This window comes from Oryctolagus cuniculus, chromosome 19 (genome assembly GCF_964237555.1).
Source record: "Oryctolagus cuniculus chromosome 19, mOryCun1.1, whole genome shotgun sequence".
Classification (NCBI taxonomy): Eukaryota; Metazoa; Chordata; class Mammalia; order Lagomorpha; family Leporidae; genus Oryctolagus; species Oryctolagus cuniculus.
Genome location: NC_091450.1, coordinates 3,693,674 through 3,715,356, shown reverse-complemented (window position 1 = coordinate 3,715,356; position 21,683 = coordinate 3,693,674). Strand labels below are relative to the sequence as shown.

Sequence of the window (21,683 nt, the reverse complement as noted above, 5' to 3'; positions counted from 1 at the left end):
TCATATCCTGGTGTTTTGCCAGTTCCTTTTAGTTCTGTTTATTTTTTCCCTTTTTTCTCCCCCACAAACTTTTGCTTTTTATTGGTGTGTATTTTATTTAAAAATCTCATTTCTTTTTTATTTTCTTGTCATTTCTTCCATTTCTTTTCTTTTCTTTTTTCTTTGTTTCTTTGTTTCCTTTTTCTTTTTTGACAGGCAGAGTTAGACAGAGAGAGGGAGGGAGGGAGGGAGGGAGGGAGGGAGAGAGAGAGAAAGGTCTTCCTTTTTCCGTTGGTTCACCTTCCAAGTGGCCGCTCTGGGCGGCGCGTTGCGGACAGCGCGCTGCTCTGATCCGAAGCCAGGAGCCAGGTGCTTCCTCCTGGTCTCCCACGCGGGTGCAGGGCTCAAGCACCTGGGCCATCCTCCACTGCACTCTCGGGCCACAGCAGAGAGCTGGACTGGAAGAGGAGCAACCGGGGCTAGAACCCGGTGCTCCGACAGGGACTAGAACGCGGGGCTTTGGCGCCGCAGGCAGAGGATTGGACTAGTGAGCCGCTGTGCTGGCTTATTCATTTTCTGATTTCGTGTTCTGATTGTTTAATTCTTGTGTATCTCACTGTTTTTAAGAGTTTTCTCATCTGTAATCACTTGATTTACATCGGAGGATTAGTATAGTAAGTTTAGTTATCAGAGTTGGTGTTTTACTTTCTGTTAGAGTTTTCCATGTTTTTGTGTTGTCACTTTTGATTATTTTGTTAGAATCACGGATGAGTGTAGTGTAATTCATATGTAGTGTTTGTTCAAAGTATTAGCATAGTGAACAGAATTAATCTTCCTAACTAGTGTAGTTCACATCCTGGTGTTTTGCCTGTGCTTTTTAGTGCTTATTATTTGGTTCTGTTTGTTTTTTTTTTTTCCTCTTTTCTCCCCCAGACACTTTTTCTTTTTCTCTGTGTTTATTTGTTTTTATATTCTCATTTGTTTTTGATTTTCTTATTTCTTTTATTTATTTTTAGTGTGCATTTGCTAGTTGTTAAATTCTTGTGTGTTTCAACTTTTTATTATTTCTTCATCTATAATCACTTTATTTACATAGGAGGATTAATATTGTAAGTTCAATTATAAGCATTGGTTTTTTACTTCTGTTGCAGTTTTCCATGTTATTGTTTTGTCGCTTTTGTTTCTTTTGTTAGAGTCACTGATGTATATAGTGTAATCCATCAATAGGGTTAGTTGAAAATATTAGTATAGTGAATAGAATTAATCTTAATAATTTGATTTTCCACTTGTTTTTAGTGCTGTTTTCGTTGTGCTTTAATTTTGTTTTTCCTCTTTTCTCCCCCACAAACTTTTGCTTTTTATTTGTGTATTTTATTTAAAAATGTCATTTCTTTATTTTATTTAAATATCTCATTTCTTTTCTGATTTTCTTGTCATTTTAAAGTTGAAAAGGTATGTTATGCCATGGTGGGTCTTATTCAGGTGATCGAATCTCAGACATTGACATCTAGCAGTTCATCGCAAAAAAGCCATACTTACTCCTTTAACTAGAGCCTTGCAGTGGGGAAGGGCTAATGAGTTAATATGTATGGGCTCCAGTTTGTTTTCCTTGAGTTCCATGCACATGGAGCAATTTGGAAAGGAAGAGCTCTCCTGACTGCAGAGACGAAGGATGCCACTGGAGGTGGGTTTTCAATCATAAGGCCATGCACTGAATGGAGGATTATTAATATATGACTCTCACTGCTTTGGAAGAGTAGGTTTAATGCCAGGAGTTCCTTGCATATGTGGAGGGTAAAGGCTGCATACTGTTATGAGGAAAGTACCTTAACTTGTAGTGACTGCTTTAGGGATTTCTTATCTCCATGCCCCTTGGAGACCTTAGTCATCAAATAAATTCAAAAAGCTAGTCATATTCTTAAGATAATCCTAGCTAAGCTTTGCCTAGAGACCTCAGAAACATGTCTTAAATTCTTACCTGTTGCCCTCAGGATCAAAGTGGCACCTAAGGCTGTTTAACTAAAATGCTATATAAAGAGGTCTTCTTCACCTCTGATACTCTCTTTGACTCAGGGATACAGGATCACATAAAAGTTTAATATTAATCTTTTTCCTATACAAGAGGCTAATGGACTGTGGTAATAAAATTCTCACAGTGCCAGGTCCCAAAAGTCATGACAGCCTGTCCCCAGGAGACCAAGGCTTAAGAGACACTTGGAGTAAAGACTTCTTCCACTGATCAATTGCAGCCTAAATGAAAGGAATCCTACAAGGTGCTACTCAGCACTCCTACTGAAGGCAATTCAGGGCATCCCAAGCTGGGTACATTTGTCAAGGATCTCAATTCTACCTCTTTAGTCTTCACAGGTGCACACAGAGAACAACAAGTCTGCTCACTCTTGTGAATGCATTGAAGATCTCGAATACATCTTCAAAGGGCAAAAGGGTGAGTAAAATGTTGGCTACAATAGCTGGAGCTGGGCTGATCCAAAGCCAGGAGCCAGGATCCAGGATCCAGGGGCTGCCTCCAGGTCTCCTACATGGGTGTAGGAGGCCAAAGATGTGAGCCATGGTCTGCTGCTTTCCTAGGCCATAGCAGAGAGCTTGATCAGAAGTGGAGCAACTGGGACCGAAACCATATTGAACGTGCTACACTTAATGGCACACATGTTTTACCTATCTTTTATTCTCTCAGTAGGCTGCTGTTGTGAGGAAAACTCCATAGTTCTTGTAGTATGAGAGTAGGAGATCCCGCTAGGCCGTAGAAAACCATTTAAAAATCTGTTTATTGTGTGGGTCAAACTAGAGCCTACACTTCAGGCCAGATTTTACAGCAATTGCTTGGATCCATGGGTGCTCTAAGATAGTCATGGACAACTAGTTGGCCATAAAATGCATACTGGCAAAACCAGGAGCATGTGCACTGATTAATGGAATCTGCTGCATCTACTCTAACAGTTGTATATTCATTGAAAAGGATACTACCAGTCTTTAAGCCTACACTAGATGGTTTTATAGTTTGGGCAAAGACAATCTACCAACACCCATTATTTGGGAAACAATGGAATAGATGGCAGAGGATTAACTAAGTGAGCCATGGTGCCGGCCCCATAAGTCTATCTTAAAAACCACATACTGTATTAATCAATTTATACAAAAATGCCCCCACAGAAGCAAATTCATAGAAACAAAAAATATATTAGCATTACTTAGAACTTTGGGATTTAGAGATCAAGTTCTTTGACTGCTGTTAGGTATGGAATTTCTCTGTAAGATAATGAAAATATTCTGAAATTGACTGTAGTAAGGAGGCACAACCATGTAATTATAATGTGAAGACCATTGAATTATACTCTTTAAATGGGGGAATTGTATTGTATATGAATTAAATATTGATTAAATGTTTAAGTGAATACAATGCAAGCACACAATAAAAAGTATGAGCCTGTGGTGTGTGTGTGTGTGTGTGTGTGTATGATGTGAATTATTTTTTTTTATCCTAGTAAGAATCAGAAATACATCTAGCAATCTGAATTATATGTAATAACTTGAGAAGTCTACAAAATGTCAGTATTTAATGGTTTGGGAATTAGAAGTTTTTAGTTGTACTTCACTGTAAATTTAGGTCACAAGTTCCAAACATTAATACTACTCCTTTGGAAGACAGATTTTTTTTGAATGTGTTAACATTCATACTATGATGTTGTAGTCACTTATTTTCAGGACTATAGTTAATCAATATTGAATTATTTTTTTAAAGATTTATTTATTTATTTGAAAGGCAGAAAGTTACAGAGAGGCAGAGGAAGAGACAGAGGGAGAAGTCTTCCATCTGCTGGTTCACTCCCTAATGGCTACAATAGCTGGAGCTGGGCTGATCCAAAGCCAGGAGCCAGGAGCCAGGGGCTGCCTCCAGGTCTCCTGCATGGATGCAGGAGGCCAAGGATGTGAGCCATGGTCTGCTGCTTTCCTAGGCCATAGCAGAGAGCTTGATCGGAAGTGGAGCAACTGGGACCGAAACCAGCACCCATACAGGAAGCTACCTCTGCATGTGGCATCTTTACTCTCTATGCCACAGCACTGGCTCTTAAATCATTTCTTTAATAATGAAATGTCTTTTTATGCTTCAAAATTTTCATTATAGTAGTTTGAAATATAAACTTGTAGACATGAAGTACATCTATATTATCCTCATAAAGGCTCATATTTGGCAGCATAAAGTTTTAATGATTTATTGTAAAATGATAACATGCTTGACAAAAAGCATTCATTAAATGCTGGACATCTTTATTTTTAAAGGTTTATTTATTTACTTGAAAGGCAAAGTTGAGAGAGAGAGAGTGAGCTTCCATTAGCTAGTTCATTCTCCCAAATGGTTGTAACAGGCTGGGCCAGGCCCAGAATTTGAAGCTATTTAAGTGCCTGGAGAAGAGTGGAATTAGGAGTCTCCTGGTGCAGATTAACAGCCCTTTTGTCGTGAGGAAGAAGCTGAAGTTCAGATCTTTAGGTCATTTCAGGACACGTGCATGTGTGTAGTTGAGCTTCTGGGTACCCCATTATCAGTTTCAGACGTGAAGATACAAGGTGCATTGAAAAGAAGAAAACACTGCTTGGCACCCTGTGAGGTGATTTCACTAGGACTCTAGTTAACTGTTTTAAGCAAGTGCTTATAGAATACAAACAGTACCAAGTACAGATTTTTGTAAGCAACAAGCACCAATATCAGGGTTCTATAGTGGTGGCTCAATTACTGGAATCCTGGGATTCTAGGGACTTCTAGGGCATCTTCCAAGGACCTACTAAAGGGAAGCTTTTGGATACCTTATATGCTTATATATGCTTTGTGGGTAGTGTTTGGAAATATATTTTAAAAAATTAACTGTCAACTAGAAAGGTTTGTTGTAAGAGTAGATGAAAAAGAAACTTCTTCATTACTCAAGAATTCAGTGTCAGCCGGCGCCGTGGCTCACTAGGCTAATCCTCTGCCTTGCAGCACCGGCACACCGGGTTCTAGTCCCGGTCAGGGCACTGGATTCTGTCCCAGTTGCCCCTCTTCCAGGCCAGCTCTCTGCTATGGCCCGGGAGTGCAGTGGAGGATGGCCCAGGTGCTTGGGCCCTGCACCCCATGGGAGACCAGGAGAAGCACCTGGCTCCTGCCATCGGATCAGCGCGGTGCGCCGGCGGCCGCGGCGGCCATTGGAGGGTGAACCAATGGCAAAGGAAGACTTTTCTCTCTGTCTCTCTCTCTCACTGTCCATTCTGCCTGTCAAAAAAAATAAAGAAAGAATTCAGTGTCATCATTGGAAATGATGTAAGAAATTGAAACAATATAAAGAAATGTCAATTTAAATAAAAACAGATCTAACCCATTACATACTTACTGTTAATATAAATTATCTTTGATAAAGATATTTGATAATACATTTTTCATATATGACTTATAAGAAGTCCGGTGTTAATTGGCCTGGTGATCTGTGCTTGCTAAGTGTCTGTATTCACAGGAAAATATACTTGAGACTTTATGACAGAAAGTATTTTTACATTGAAGTCAATTGGCCATTGAAATTGTGCACCTAGTCTCCTACTAAAACCAGGACTTTGGAACTGTCTTCTTTGATATTTACAAGTCAAAGAGGTACATCCTAGGTAGTGGAAAAAGATATTTCTGTTTCAAAAAGATTGGTAAAATCTTATTTATCTGTGAAAAATATGTACATATATTTCAAAAACACAGAAAAATAATTCCATATAAATATTTTCTGAATTAAAGTCTACACCAAATTATAAAGAGGGAAAGTTGACTCCAACTGAATGTGACACAAGGCACGTAAAAGGTGACCTTGAGTGCACTGTGTGCAGATTAAGAGGGTTCAGTAGGGAGGGAAAAAGCAAAAAAGGAGGATATGCAAAGACTCATGGAGGGATGCATTATAGGGTTTATTCCAGATCTTTTTGTGCTATGATGTTTATTTAGGCAAGGATGTGCTCATGTTGCTTCCTATTTACATGTTGTCAGGTGCCATCAAAATGTATATGTCCAAAAGCCCAAGCTGGTGAAGTGACAAGGTTGTTGCTGCAGATTCTGGGCCTAAAGGTGAGAGTACAACAGGTGTCCTCCAGGTGCCTATATGTATTTTCAAGAGGAACCTCTAGGAGAACAAGCACTGTGGATGGCATTCCGGGGGGTAGAGCGTAGGCCCGGGAGGGGTGTGATCCATCTTGCATGGTGACACCATCTAATGAGAAAGCATTGTATATGGTGATAGAAAATAGAGGGCATGAGTCTGCCCTAGTAACTCACTGCTGAGTACTTCACCCCTGCTAGCACAGAATGTGCAGAACAGAGTTTCCCTTCCTAGAGACACTGCATCACATGTGTGGCTGAGATTCACGTGCCAGAGTCAATACCAGAGGCATTTGCTCTTAGTTTCAGAAATTTTTTTTTTACAGGCAGAGTGGACAGTGAGAGAGACAGAGAGAAAGGTCTTCCTTTGCCATTGGTTCACCCTCCAATGGCCGCTGTGGCCAGCGCGCTGTGGCCGGCGCACCAATCAGAAGGCAGGAGCCAGGTGCTTTTCCTGGTCTCCCATGTGGGTGCAGGGCCCAAGCACTTGGGCTGTCCTCCACTACACTCTCGGTCCAAAGCAGAGAGCTGGCCTGGAAGAGGGGCAACCAGGACAGAATCCAGCACCCTGACGGGACTAGAACCGAGTGTGTCAGTGCTGTAGGCAGAGGATTAGCCTATTAAGCTGTGGCACCAGCCTAAGTTTCAGAAACTTAAGATAGCAAACAACATCCTTTCCCCAGGCATCTCTTGGGTTGTATCATCAGGAACTCTTCAGAGAGGCAACTCAAATTTGTATGTCGATGAGCAGACCAGCAAAGATAGAGAAAGTTTTAATAGTTTGTTTTGAGAATGGATGGAGATTTTTTTTTTTGACAGGCAGAGTGGACAGTGAGAGAGAGAGACAGAGAGAAAGGTCTTCCTTTGCCGTTGGTTCACCCTCCAATGGCCGCCGCGGCCGGCGTGCTGCGGCCGGCGCACCACGCTGATCCGATGGCAGGAGCCAGGAGCCAGGTGCTTTTCCTGGTCTCCCATGGGGTGCAGGGCCCAAGCACCTGGGCCATCCTCCACTGCACTCCCTGGCCACAGCAGAGAGCTGGCCTGGAAGAGGGGCAACCGGGACAGAATCCGGCGCCCTGACCGGGACTAGAACCCGGTGTGCCGGTGCCGCTAGGTGGAGGATTAGTCTAGTGAGCCACGGCGCCAGCCCGGATGGAGACTTTTGGCAAGGATTCCATGAATGCATTGATGATACCTGGAGAAGTCATGGCCATGTTTGGACTTACCCATAATGGTAGAGCTAGAAACGTGCCAGGGGATTCCAATTCAATCCCATCAAGGTGGCATGTGGCAATGCCATCTTACTTGTTAAAATGATCAGTTTAAGTTCATAATTCATCAAAAAGATAGGATTAAGTGTCAAAGGGATTACATAAATAAGACCAGTGTCTGCAAATAATTGATATAATTTAAAAAGGAGAGAATGACCCAACATGGGAAGCAGTATACCCAGCAGACCCAGAGAATGGCAAAAGCCCTAAACAGCACTCTGGCCTCAGAATCAGCCCTTAAGGCATTCGGATCTGGCTGAAAAGCCCATGAGAGTTTCCCAGGCATGGAAAGCAAAGATATTGTGGCCAAAAAAATGACCTAAATGAAAGATCTCTGTGAGTGAGATCCCAGCGGAAAGAATGGGCCATCAAAGAAGGAGGTACCTTTCTCTGAAGGAAGGAGAGACCTTCCACTTTGACTATGGCCTTGTCTAAATAAGATCGGAGTTGGCGAACTCAAGAGGCTTCCATAGCCTTGGGAGCTCATGACAAGAGCCTCAGATGATTACTGACATCATAAATAAGAGTGTCAATTGTTAAATCAACAATGGGAGTCACTGTGCTCCTGCTTCCCATGTAGGACCTATGCCCTTAATGTGTTGTACTATGTGAATTAATAGTAAAACTACTACTCAAACAGTGCTCTATACTTTGTGTGTCTGTGTGGATGCAAACTGTTGAAATCTTTACTTAATATATACTAAGTTGATCTATATATAAAGATATATCTATATCTATATCTATATCTATATCTATATCTATATATGAAAATGAATCATGATGTAGAATGGGATGGGAGAGGGAGTGGGAGATGGGATGGTTCCAGGTGGGAGGGAGGTTATGGAGGGAAAAGCTGCTATAATTCAAAAGTTGTACTTTGGAAATTTATATTTATTAAACAAAAGTTGAAAAGAAAAAACAAAAAAGAAACAAAACAGCTATCATTGTAGTAGTTCAGATTTTTGTCTATTTTTTCCCAAGAATTTTAATATCACATACACCTCCCTTTGAAGTACTTACATTTCCTCAATTATTTAAATTTTATTGATTGCTTAAGGAAAATTGTAAAAGAAAAAGAATTTAATTTTTAGTAGTATAAAAGTAATAGATGTCATGTATTTCATAGATGCAGTTCTAAGAAGGTACCCATACTTTTCTCCCTTCCGCTCTCCCTCCCTCAATCCTCATCCCTTCCACTTTTTCTTTAATTTTTTTGCAAAGACATAGTGTTGTTTTAAAAAAATTATTTGAAAGTCAGAGTTACACATAAAGAGAAGCAGAGACAGAGAGAGAGAGGGAGAAAAAGAGAGAGAGAGAGGTCTTCCATCTGCTGGTTCACTTCCCAATTGGCCACAATGGTCATAGTTGTGCCAACCCAAAACCAGGGAGCCAGGAGCTTCCTGCAGGTCTTTCACATGGGTGGAGGGGCCCAAGGACTTGGGCCATCTTCCACTGCTTTCCCAGTCCATAGCAGAGAGCTAGATCAGAAATGGAGCAGCTGGGACTTGAACCGGTGCCCATATGGGATGCTGGCACTGCAGGTGGTGGCTTTACCTTCTATGCCACAGTGCTGGCCCCTAGAATATATTTCTTCTTCTTTTTTAAATTGTTACTGATATTAAGCTTATTTATTCTTTCATTTATTGAAAGGCAGGTTAAAATCTCACATTTGTATCGGTGTGTGTGTGTGCGTGTCACATTTTTCTTCATGTTATTTGGTTATATATATATATATATATATATGTAAAAATTGACAGGTAGAGTTATAGACAGTGAGAGAGAGAGAAAGAAAGGTCTTCCTTCCATTGGTTCACCCCCCAAATGGCCGTTATGACTGGAACTGTGCAGATCTGAAGCCAGGAGCCAGGAACCAGGAGCTTTTTCTGGGTCTCCCATGCAGGTGCAGGGCCCAAGCACTTGGGCCATCCTTCACTACCTTCCCCGGACACAGCAGAGCTGAACTGGAAGAGGAGCAACCAGGACTAGAACCGGCATCCATATGGGATGCCGACGCTGCAGGCGGAGAATTAACCAAGTGAGCTACAGCGCTGGCCCCTAGAATGTATTTCTTATATTATTTTTGTTTTGATAGCCATTAATATCTTCTCCCTATCACTCTCACTTCCTCACATCTCCTTCCCAGTCTTAAAGTCCTCACTAGTCTATATTCAGATAGATGTAATTTTTAGGTTTCATATACGAATGAGAATAGATGGGATCTGTCTTTCCAAACCGAGCATTTCATTTAACTTGATACTCTCTAGCACCATTTAGTCTGCTGCATATAACAGCATTTCACTTTTTGTCATGGATGAATAATATTCATTATGCACATGTGCCTCATTTTCTTTATCCATTCATCCATTATTGGATCTCTAGTTTGATTTCATATCTTGTGGATAGTGAAGCAGTATATGTGGGAATGCAGGTATCTTTTTGATATGATGATTTCATTTCTTTTGGATATCTGCATGGAAGTGGGATAAATGCGTCATATTTGAAATCTATTTTTAGTTTTCTGAGGAACATAAATCTGTTCTCCATAATGGTTGTACTAATTTACGTTCACATCAATAGTGCATGAGTTCCCATTTTTCCATATCCTCACCAGATTTTCCTATTTCTTTTCCTTTTTCATAACAATCTAAGCTTAGATGATATCTCATTGTGATTTTGATTTTCACTTCCTGTATGACTGATGATATTCAGTACTTTTCACGCATTTGTTGTCTATGTGGATTTTTCTTTAGATAAATGTATATTCATATCCTTTCTCCAATCTTGTCAGATTATTTCCTTTTTGGTTATTCAAGCTTTTGATTTTTTTGTTATTCCAGTGAAAGAGAAGGGGTGGGGAAGTCAGAGAGAACTCCTATCGACTTTTTCATTTCCCAAATGCTCACAAAAGTACTAACCCAGAACTAGAGCCAAAGCCAAAAAAACAATTTGGTCTGCCATGTGGGAGATAGCAACTCAGTTATTTCAGCCATCAGTGCTGCCTCTCAAAGTCTGCATTGGTAGAAACCAGAATTTGCAGCCAGAGCTGGGAATTAAACTCAGGCACTCTGATGTGGGACACGGATGTCTGAACCAAGCAAAACATTTATTCCAAATATTCAATTTTTTGAGTTCTTAGCATATTTTTTGACATGAACTTTTCATTAGATAGACTTTTCAAAATGCTATTTCATTTTTTAGATTGTCTCTTCACTATATTCATTTGCTGTGGAGAAGTTTCTTAATTTGTTCCCATTTGCTGGTTTACTCCCCAGATGGCCACAATAGCAGAGGCTGAGCCAAGCTGAAGCCAGGAACCCAGAATGCCATCCCTGTCCTCCAATGGGTAGAAGGAACCCACATACTTAGGTCATCATCTGCTACCTTCTGGGCACATGATTACAAAATTGGATCATCAGCACAGGTCAGTGTGGACTAGAATTGGCACTCTAATATGAATGCAGGTGTCCCCACAATGGCAGACATATGTCATATATTACGACTAATGTGGCCAGAAACAAAAAATAATGAATTAGGTAATCAATATCTGTATAAAATAATTAAAAATAAAGCTAAATTTTCTGAAGTATAATAATATAGAGCCATTACTATGTATGTATATTATCAGAATGTATGAATGAAGAAAGATAGAATGGTTCAGATAACAGTTTACATAGACTTATGAAAGAGAACAATTTTAAGAAAATGTGAATGAAGAACAGTAATAATAGGGTTGGCGCCATGGCTTACCTGGTTAATCCTCCACCTGCGGCGCCGGCATCCCATAAGGGTGCCAGGTTCTAGTCCTAGTTGCTCCTCTTTCAATCCAGCTCTCTGCTGTGGCCTGGGAGTGCAGTGGAGGATGGCCCAAGTGCTTGGGCCCCTGCACCCGCATGGGAGACCAGGAAGGAGCACCTGGCTCCTGGCTTTGGATCGGCAAAGCGCCAGCTGTAGTGGCCATTTGGGGGGTGAACCAACGGAAGGAAGATCTTTCTCTCTGTCTCTCCCTCTCACTGTCTATAACTCTACCTGTCAAATTAAAAAAAAAAAAAACAGGAAAGATTTTTGAAAAAATGAGCAAGTCACCTTAAAACAAACTAACAAAAGCACACTATTATCAGATGGAGAGCAATTGTGGTTGATACAATAAGTTTAAATTATAAAACTGTGTTATAATTTTAAAGCTAAAGTAAAAATATGACGCCTGGTGGTCCCCAGCCAAGGAGTCCAGGCATAGTGGAGTGCCCTGGACCCCTCTTGGTACCTCCCTGCTCCAGCCACTGGGAGTTCCTGGGGGTCCGTGTTCCCAGCTCAGCCTAGCCAGAATGCTGCCCAGAGGGCCACATTCGCCGGGACCAGGAGCGCGGAGGCTCTGGGGATAGTGCCTTGGCCAGCAGCCTCCATGCAGTGCACAGGGTGCCTCAGGGCACGGGCCCTCTGGCCAAGGGCATCCTGCACCTCCCTGCCATTCTGGCTCTCCTGACCACAGACTGCTAAGCCAACTGAGGTCTGACCATTTCTGGGGCTGGATCCCAAAAACTGACCGTGGGTTTTCAATGAGAAAAGCATAGTTGTGAGAATCCCAAGTGTCAAGTGACAAAGAGCCAGGATTTGGGACAGGGACGTCCCGGGTCCACCAGGTGGTACCACGAAGACCCTCCAGAGCCCTTAGGAGAGAGAGACAGTGTGGATACTCTGCCATCTCATTGTCTCTGAGGACAGCCATGCTTTGCTCGAGTGCCACAGAGGGACCGGTTGTAGTGCCATACCGCAAGCCTGTCTGGCACTTTGGCCCTGACTTCTGGAAGAACTTCTGCAGAGGGAAGAAAATGGAGGCAGAAGGGCGAGTCAGTGTGTGATACCAGCCGTGTCTCTGACACAGTGGAGAGCTCACCTCCTACCTCTGCATGCAGACCCAGCCACCATCCACCACCCAGCTCCTCCTGAAGGAGCGGGATGCGGGCGGGGAGGAACATTCCACCTGTGGTTACTCTCCATCCCAACAGCTCCCCTGGAGCTACACACGCGGACAACTCCCATGTACCCTCAGAAGGTGATGGCTGTGCTTCTCAGCCTGAAGTCCAGGGCCTGCTGCAATGGCTGGGCATCCTGGAGCTGCTGTCGAGGATGGTGACTTCACCCGTGCCACCACCTTCCTTCACAAGGACAGCCAGGGGCACAGCCTGTTCAGCTGTTCACAGCCCTGCGGTGGGGGAGGGCTAGAGATCTCTAGACGTTCAAGCCATATTGAGGATGTTTGATGACCTGGATGCAGTGGTCACCAGATTGCCATGTCATTTAGAAAACCAGCAGGAACATGAGAGGATTTCGAGAATATATGAAGAGTTTAAGAAAAAATAATCCTTCATTTCTGGGTGAAAAAAAGAATGCTGTGATTACCTAAAGAATAAACTTTCTCACAGAACCCAAGAATTCAATAATATGACAGAGTAATGAATTGGGATATATATAGTTATTCTTAGATTTTATTTGAAACTAATTTTCATAGCAAATTTTTTAAACTTTTATTTAATAAATGTAAACTTCCAAAGTACAACTTTTAGATTACAGTGGCTTTTCCCCCAATAACCTCCCTCCCACCCTCAACCATCCCATCTCCTGCTCCTTCTCCCATTCCATTCACATCAAGATTCATTTTCAATTATCTTTCTATACAGAGGATAAATTTAGTATATACTAAGTAAAGATTTCAACAGTTTGTACCTACAGAGAAACACAAAGTGTAAAGTTTACTGCTCACTTACTGTCTATTTATACTAGTTTCTGCAGCAAACAAGTGTTTTCTGATTCAGTTTCCAGTTGCTTTAACCAGTATGCAATGTTTAAAAGTATGATTTCACTCAAACATTTCAAAACAAATTCAAGATTCACTAAGGGCCTTTACTAAAAATGGAAGGAATCTTGTGTTCATCTGTATATGGTTTTATATTGATTTATGTCCTTTACAGGTGCTGTCTTTTTCAAGATTACGTGCTTGCAGTGTGAAGAGCAAGCAAACTATCAGTTCTGGTGGTACATTATCCTCTAATCCTCAGGCAAGCTCCTAGGATTTTTCTAAGACAAACCTTTTCAGAAGTGCCATTTCTTTCCTTTGAGAGGGGTTTGAATCCCACACCAACATTTGCAAACTTTATAATTCTAGGCAAGTCCTTAATCTCTTTGTGTCTGTTTCCTCTTCAGTAAAATGAGGCAAAAGTGTAGCAGCACCTACCTCATGGGGTGGTTATGAGAATTAAGTAAGCTCATATTTTTAAAGTATTTAGGCAGAGCCTGGCACATTATAGGCATTATATTTGTGTTTGTGAAATGAATAAAATTCATGTGCATCTAAAGAGAAAGTCCCTAATAGACAAGTTCAGCCAGCTAATAACAAGGCCATGTATCTTATAACTTTTATGTGTGTGCTGTTAAATCTTAAAATCCTTAGCCTTTGGCAGGTGCCTCATTTCCCATAGGATCCAACCCAGATCCCCATCTTTTTAAATCAATACAGCTGTCCACATATCACTCTATTCTGACAATCCAGCCTGTCCTGATGTGCATCAAATATAGTTACATGAATGAGCCCCCTTTCATATGAATTCAAAGACCCAAAGATGTTACATTTATTTGAAATCTCCCTTGTATCTATTGGGATGCTTCATCTTTCAAATAATTATTTTGACTTTGGGGTATATTCATGAGAACTATTTTATTATAAGTAGTATGAACAAAAATTTTTTAAACACTCATCCTTATTGAATCCTATTCAGTAACATCCATCTCATAGATCATTTCCCAGGTGTAAAATTATAGTTTCTGCATAAGACAACTGCCATTCCAATAACTAATAATCAGAGAGTTTTCTGAAGTGATAAAGCCAAAGGGAAAACAGAAGCTTAGAAAGTATTGGTTATTGAATGAAATGCCTGTTTTTTCTTTGTCAGTGCAAACTTTATTAGTATTTGTTGTTAAAGCTTTAATCTCACGGGTCCCCAACTGAGCACCTTGTGCTGTGTCTCAAGAGCACATGAGCATCAAAGGAAGTCTAAGGCACTATTGGAGACCTCCACATGTGGAACTTCACTTCCTGATTTGTATTTTGGGGACCTATGTTAGTATTTCACTTTAAGAACACCAATTTTTTTCTTCCCCCTGCCTCCCCCAGATCCCCAGTTTAAGGAAAGCCCACAGCCTGTCATGCCAAAGAGGAAAGTGACCTTCCAAGGCAATGGAAGACGAGAATGAGGAGGATGAAATCAGGGATACCAGGAAGAAGATGGTGAGGCCTGTGAGTCAGGCCAGGAGTCCTAGGGACTGCTTCAAAGGCAAACGCTCTGGACAGCAAGGAGGAGGAGGAGGAGGTGGAGGAGGAGGAGGAAGAGGAATCCAGCAAGTATGACATCCTGGCTTCAGAGGATGTGGAAGGTCAGGAAGCAGCCACAGTGCGCAGTGAAGGGGGAGTGTGCATCACACCCTTCAACCTACAGGAGGAGATGGAGGAAATTTAACTTGAGAGAAAGCAACTACTTCCTGAACCTGGAGGCTCAGATCCGAGAGAGCTGGCTGGACAACATTGGCTACGTGAAAATCAGGAAGAGGGCACTGGATCAGCGCCAGGTTTCAGGCTCAGAGGAGGAGGACAGTCTGGGCCAGACACCAACGAGTGCCCAAGCTCTCTTGGAGGGACTTTCAGTGCTGCTTCTGCTGAGGGAGACAGTGGCTGGGACAATGAGACATCTGGGGGTCCGAGGAGGGGGCAAAGGGAACAGCAAGGGGCCCGGGTGGCCCAGTTCCCCCCAGGGCCTGGACCGGCTGTCTGGGTTGGCTGACCAGATGGTGGCCCTCGGAATCCTTGACATGTACCAGGAAATGTGGGAGTGGTTGGCCATGTGGCTGAAGGGTTTGGAGTGAAGGACCCAGGGATCCCAGGATTCCACACTCCCGCCTCCCCATGCTGAGGTAGCCCCGACTCCTTTCCAGAGGGGAGAAGCAGAGTCATCAGAAGATGGCCTGGTGAATGTGATGTGGGAATATAAGTGGAAGAGCACCGAGGAGGATGAGTTGTACAGTCCCTTCACTAGCTCCCAGATACAGACTTGGGTGAGCAAAGGCTACTTCCCAATGGTGTTTATTACTGAAAGCTTGACTCCCCTGGGAGTCAGCTCTACAACTCCAAATGCATTGGCTTCGACATCTGCACCTGAGCCTGCCGAGGGTTCAGTTGAAGCCTTTTTTTTTTTTAATTTGCCTTTTAAGTGTTTTATTGGCTTTCTGAGGTTTCAAGAGGCATAGAGTCCCTGCCTTGACTGGGCTGGGGAGTTGGGGGTGTCCTGAACACAGAGTTTAACAAAGGCACTGGTAGGAGCTCTGGGTGGGTGGGGGAGAAGCCATGTGGGGGGCTGGAGGGTGGGGACTCCTTTGGGGACAGGGTATACAGTCAGCTCTGGCAGGAAGGGCTTTTCTAGAGAGACACTGAGGAGAGAGGAGAACCTGAGATCCTGAGGGAAACCCCAGAGGGAAGCCAGGTGCCCCCTGTGAGGAGACAGGGACCCCTGCTTCCTGGGGCGCTGGCATGCCCCGCCCCCCACCGGTGTCCACGTGTTGGGCAGAGACCCTGCTTGAAACCCAGAATTTCCTGGAGGCACAGCATCAGGACCCCAAAGCCCCCTGGGACCTCACTCTGGGAACATCTCAGGTGACCCCAATGGGAGCAGTCAGGAGCCATGGCCACTTTCCTCGGCCCTGCGAGTACTCCAGAGGCAGGCACTTCTGTGGGTATCTGGCACAGAGGGAGGCTTGGGGAAGGAGGACAGGGAGGGGGAGGAGCAGTTGGAGCCGAACTGGGTCCCCGAGCTGTGGGAGCCTCTACCGTCCCCTCTAATGCTCGGCTGTGACAGGCGTCCCGGCGTGGAGTCGGGGATTGGTCCAAACCCATGCCTGTGCCTCAGCAGCCGCTGTGCTGCGAGTCTTGCTGGAATTTGGGGAGCCAGTCCCCAGCTGTCTCGGGCACAGAGAATATTGGAGGCCACTTGTCAATTTCTTTTTCCCAATTAAAACTTTTAGATGTGCATGAGGGCCTCAGCTCTGCTGATGGCCAGGGGCCTTGTCTGCATCCCCTTCAGACTTACAAAAAGAAAAAAAATCCAATGGTTTTGAAAAAACAGCTAAAACAACATTTTGATAGAGTGCAAAGAGCTAGATCAATATTGAAGTATTTAAGGAAATTTAACTTTGTGAAACTTGATTTTACTAAATCTGTACATATTAGTCTTGGAAAAATCAGTACTATAACACTGATTTTTTTAAAAAGTTATGCCAATATATATAAGGATATTAAAGTTTCAATTGCCTATGGAAACAAATGAAAATATAATAGGTTTTTAAAATATAAAATGGTCTTCAATAACAAATATGTGGCTTGAAAAAATGAAAATATGTCTCATGTGCTTTGAGAAAGTTATCACTGAAACTAATAGATAGATGATATATTAGAAAATACATTGGCAATATGCAAAGGATATTAAACAGTATACAAAGAAATCTTAAACACGAATAAAAAGCTTACAGATATATGTGAAGAAGAGTTCCTATAAAAGAAATTTTTAGAATACAGAATATATGAATAGAAGCCCAAACTTGTGAGTGACACACACTGAAATGAAAGATGAACAATGATGGCAATAATTGTCAGTAGTTTTTGTTTCCTTAATATCAGATCACAAGGAAAGGCTTTATTGAAGTAGATGTGGGACTTAATCTTAGTTTTGGGAGAGAAGTACAAGGAAAGGTGCACAGAGAGTGAGCAACAGAAGGCAAAAAGGCGCATTAAAATCCCTTGTGAACAGGTGAATTACTGGTATGAGCAACTGGAGCTCAAAACAGCTATCAAGTCCAAGGAAGCATACAGAATGTGCATATGAATGGCTCCACCAAAGAGTCTAGAAGCATGGAATATTTCTCCTAATTTCTGCCTCTCACTAGTTGGGAACTTTCTGTAGACACATGTATACTTCACTGAATGTGAGTTTAGCAGATGCCAGTGTACAAAGTCTTCACTCAGAGAAACACATATCTGTTTATCTATCCATCCATCCATCCATCCATCTATCCATCCATCCATCCATCCACACAATTTAAAATTATTAAAAGGCAGTCTCCATTTCCCATTGAGAATGTTGGGCCTAACTTTTAGATTTGTAGTTGAAATCATTCAAATGCCTATCTCTAGATTTATTTAACAATTTAGTCGCATGCCCACTTTAAAAATCACACCTGCTATGATTTCCTTGTATGACATTTTATTCAACAATTCTATGGGAGAGCTTTCTGTCCATTGCTGGCAGCTTCACATGCATTTTTGACACAATTCCTAAAAATTGTGAGAGCTACGTAGATTTTCTATAAGCATGTCTCCCCTATTTCCATCCTAGTGTTTTGAGATATGCCACTGTTAACCAAACTGCTTTCTTTACTTTAGTTTGAATTTTTTTGACAGGCAAAGTGGACAGTGTGAGAGAGAGACAGAGAGAAAGGTCTTCCTTTGCCATTGGTTTACCCTCCAATGGCTGCCGCGGCCAGCGCGCTGCTGCCGGCGCACCGTGCTGATCCAAAAGCAGGAGCCAGGTGCTTCTCCTGGTCTCCCATGGGATGCAGGGCCCAAGCACTTGGCCACCCTCCACTGCACTCCTGGGCCACAGCAGAGAGCTGGCCTGGAAGAGGGGCAACTGGGACAGAATCCAGCACTCAGACCGGGACTAGAACCTGGTGTGCTGGCGCCGCAAGGCAGAGGATTAGCCTATTGAGCTGCCGTGCCGGCCTAGTTTGAATTTTTAACATCTATTTAGCATAAAGTCAGTCAGCTACTAAGAATAGTTAATATATTTGGTATATAAATTTATTTTTAATGGACATAAAATTGTATATATTTATGGTGTATAACATATTTTGATGCCTATATTGTGGGATGGTTAAATTACCTCACATATTTCTCTCCAAGACTACAAGAAGAAATCATTTTCTTTAACCATTACTGAAAAAAACATTATGGGGAGAATATTTACAGCAATGTAAGTCATTTTCCCCTGGGTCAAATTATTTGTAGTATCCATTTTTCCTAAACCTTGTCAATTTTGTAATACAGATATAATTATTTGAGATTATGCATATTAGCAAGTCAAATTGAGATACATATTTGTAGTTTTCAAAAACCATAGCTTCAATTAATACTTTCTAAGCTGTGGACATGGCCTGCCCCCCTCACCCCAAGGGCCCACAGGTTGGAGGCTTGGTCCCCAGTGTGGTGGTGGGAAATGTTGGGCCCACCTGGAGATGCTTTGGTCACTGAAGCCCCTGCTCTCAGGGGGCATATTAGTCTCCTGGTGTGCAGTTGCAGAAAAAAACAAAACTTGCACATTGATAAAGAAGACTACATCTGAATTGCATTCATTTTAAATGCAGAGTCATCCTCTGGTTTCCTGTGTGCAGATGTGAGCTCTTCTTTTCACACATCCTCCTGCCATGGCAATCTGCCATTATGTGACATAAGGTGCACTCACCAGAACTCAGCTGACACAGGAGCCATGCACTTGAACCTCCAAAGTCAGAAGTTAAATACACCTCTTGTATTAGTCAGCTCTCAGTGTAGCAACTGAAAGCTGATAGACATACTCCTCCTGGGTCTGAATTGAAATATCTTTTGCTCAGTCGGTCGTATCCTAGCTCAGCTCCACAGTTCCTCAGTGTCTGGGCAGACACTTTCCCACACATCTCCATGGTCTCAGTGTCTCCTATTCAAACTTCTCTTTACATCTGGATCTCACTATGAACACATGCCAATTTATTCTAATTTTACATATTTTTCAGGGTCCATATCAGGTATCATTCCTGAAAGAAAGCTACCTTTTGATCTAGAGGTTATAACCTATCTGAACCGTACATTTTCCTTACTCTGTTACAACATGCTTTCCATTCTATTTATCCATCACATCTACTATGGTTTTCATTCAACCTATATTAAGATTTTACTATGTTCCAGGCATTGAGCTAGGCACCATGACTACAGGGATGACTACAACAGTTATGGCTGTCCAAATACATAAAGCAAGTCAGAAATACCAGTGAATTTTAATAGTGTACCACAGAGCAGGTCGCTAGATGTTGTGATGTTCCTCATCAACATACTGTGCCATTCAGTTTAGATTTCTTAGTCCAAACCAAACTTCTATTCATAACAGTGATAATTTGAAATTGGAAAATTGAAGAATCTTACAGTCCAATCTTTAAAAAATAGTATTTAAAAAACTGTAATACTCATAGCAAAAGTGGAAAAAAGTAAAAAAAATCCATTACAGTATTTCCCAGCAAAATTTCAAATTTTTAAATCACCTCTAAATTTAATGGTCAAAAATATGAAAGGATGGGGCTGGCTCCACGGCTTAATAGGCTAATCCTCTGCCTTGTGGTGCCGGCATACCGGGTTCTAGTCCCGGTCGGGGCACCGGATTCTGTCCCGGTTGCCCCTCTTCCAGTCCAGCTCTCTGCTGTGGCCCAGGAGTGCAGTGGAGGATGGGCCAACTGCACCCCATGGGAGACCAGGAGAAGCACCTGGCTCCTGGCTTCGGATCAGTGCAGTGTGCCGGCCGCAGCGGCCATTGGAGGGTGAACCAATGGCAAAGGAAGACCTTTCTCTCTGTCTCTCTCTCTCACTGTCCACTCTGCCTGTCAAAAAAATATGAAAGGATGGAAGGAAAGAAAATCATGTTTTGGTACCCATGGGATTTGAGTGATAGGATTAAATGCATAAATAAATGAAAAAAGACTGAGTTATGACAAACCGTACATTAGAGTCTCTGTAACATAACCATAAGCTCACCTGGAGATAACCTAGATGGGGTTATGCATTGTGAAAAAAAGATGAAAGGATGAAATTATGAGTTTTAAATATAGTTTTACATTTTGATTCTTGAGAACAAGAATTCTCTCAGGTCTTTTCTTTCACTGTAGAAACTCTGGCATTTAAAAGTTGGGAGTGGTTTTTACTATCTATTCCAGGTTTAATAGGTATGCAAATTATTGCACCTCATTTTCAAATATCTCTGCCATTCACAAATGCTATCCAACACCCCAGTCACACCCCTCTGCACCACACTCCCTTATTTAGCTCATATTTATCTTGGATGTTCAAGGGCTTGTATACACTGCCTTTGCTTCTTTCTATGTGGACACAGTTATTTGAAGCTTCTGCTGGCATTGAACTTTGAGTATCTTCAAAGAGGTGGTTGGTGAGAAACTTATTGTGGGGGCTGTCCTCAAACAAAAGGAACAGGGAATAGAGGTGAGAGGAGGTGAGTCCATTGCCATAAAATAAAATTTGGTGACATAAGGCCATAACAGCCAAAGGGCTAAAAATGTCTTATTGATTCCAAAAGTCTTGATCAATCATCCCCTTAATCACTGTCAAACATGGGGAGCTTAGAGACATTTGTTCATTTTTGTCTGAGTCAGGGATTGAAGTCACTATTGCCCCAGAATTCTTGACAAAATAATGGAACCAACAGTCGGTCAAATTCAAAGAGAATTTACTGGCACGTTTCAGGAGCACTGCTATGGACAGAGTGCACTGGTGCAAGGGGGCAGTGATCAAGATTCAATGTGAAGCAGGTGCCGCGGCTCACTAGGCTAATCCTCCGCCTTGCGGCACCGGCACACCGGGTTCTAGTCCCGGTTGGGGTGCCAGATTCTGTCCCGGTTGCTCCTCTTCCTGTCCAGCTCTCTGCTGTGGCCAGGGAGTGCAGTGGAGGATGGCCCAAGTACTTGGGCCCTGCACCCCATGGGAGGCCAGGAGAAGCACCTGGCTCCTGCCATCGGATCAGCACGGTGCACCGGCCGCGGCGGCCATTGGAGGGTGAACCAACGGCAAAGGAAGACCTTTCTCTCTGTCTCTCTCTCTCACTGTCCACTCTGCCTGTCAAAAAAAAAAAAAAAAAGATCCAGTGTGACAGCTGATGTGCCTTCCTTGCACACACAGAGATGGCGCACATATTGCAGCCAACCGTGCACCCTCTCCTTGGGTCACGAGAGGAAGAACTTTTCCCATGGCCCCAGTTCTGTTCTTGGAGTTTTCTGTCCCTGGCCAGAAGTAGCCTTGGCTGTGTCAGTGAGAAGAGGCCATGAAAGCCTCTCTCCTCCAGGTTGTTCGGAAGTATAAGGTGTGTGTGCAGGAACACAGGCATGGGGTGCTCGAACTAATTGGTATGTAATCTGGTGAATTTTCACAGACTGCACACATGGAGGAGAAAACAGAAGCTAAG

At 42.7% G+C, this 21,683-nt stretch overlaps 1 pseudogene; it reads left to right on the top strand.

Moving 5' to 3' along the window:
* The first annotated feature begins 256 nt into the window (after positions 1-256).
* On the top strand, positions 257-20,588 carry LOC108176298 (CD2 antigen cytoplasmic tail-binding protein 2 pseudogene; annotated as a pseudogene).
* The last annotated feature ends 1,095 nt before the right edge of the window (positions 20,589-21,683 follow it).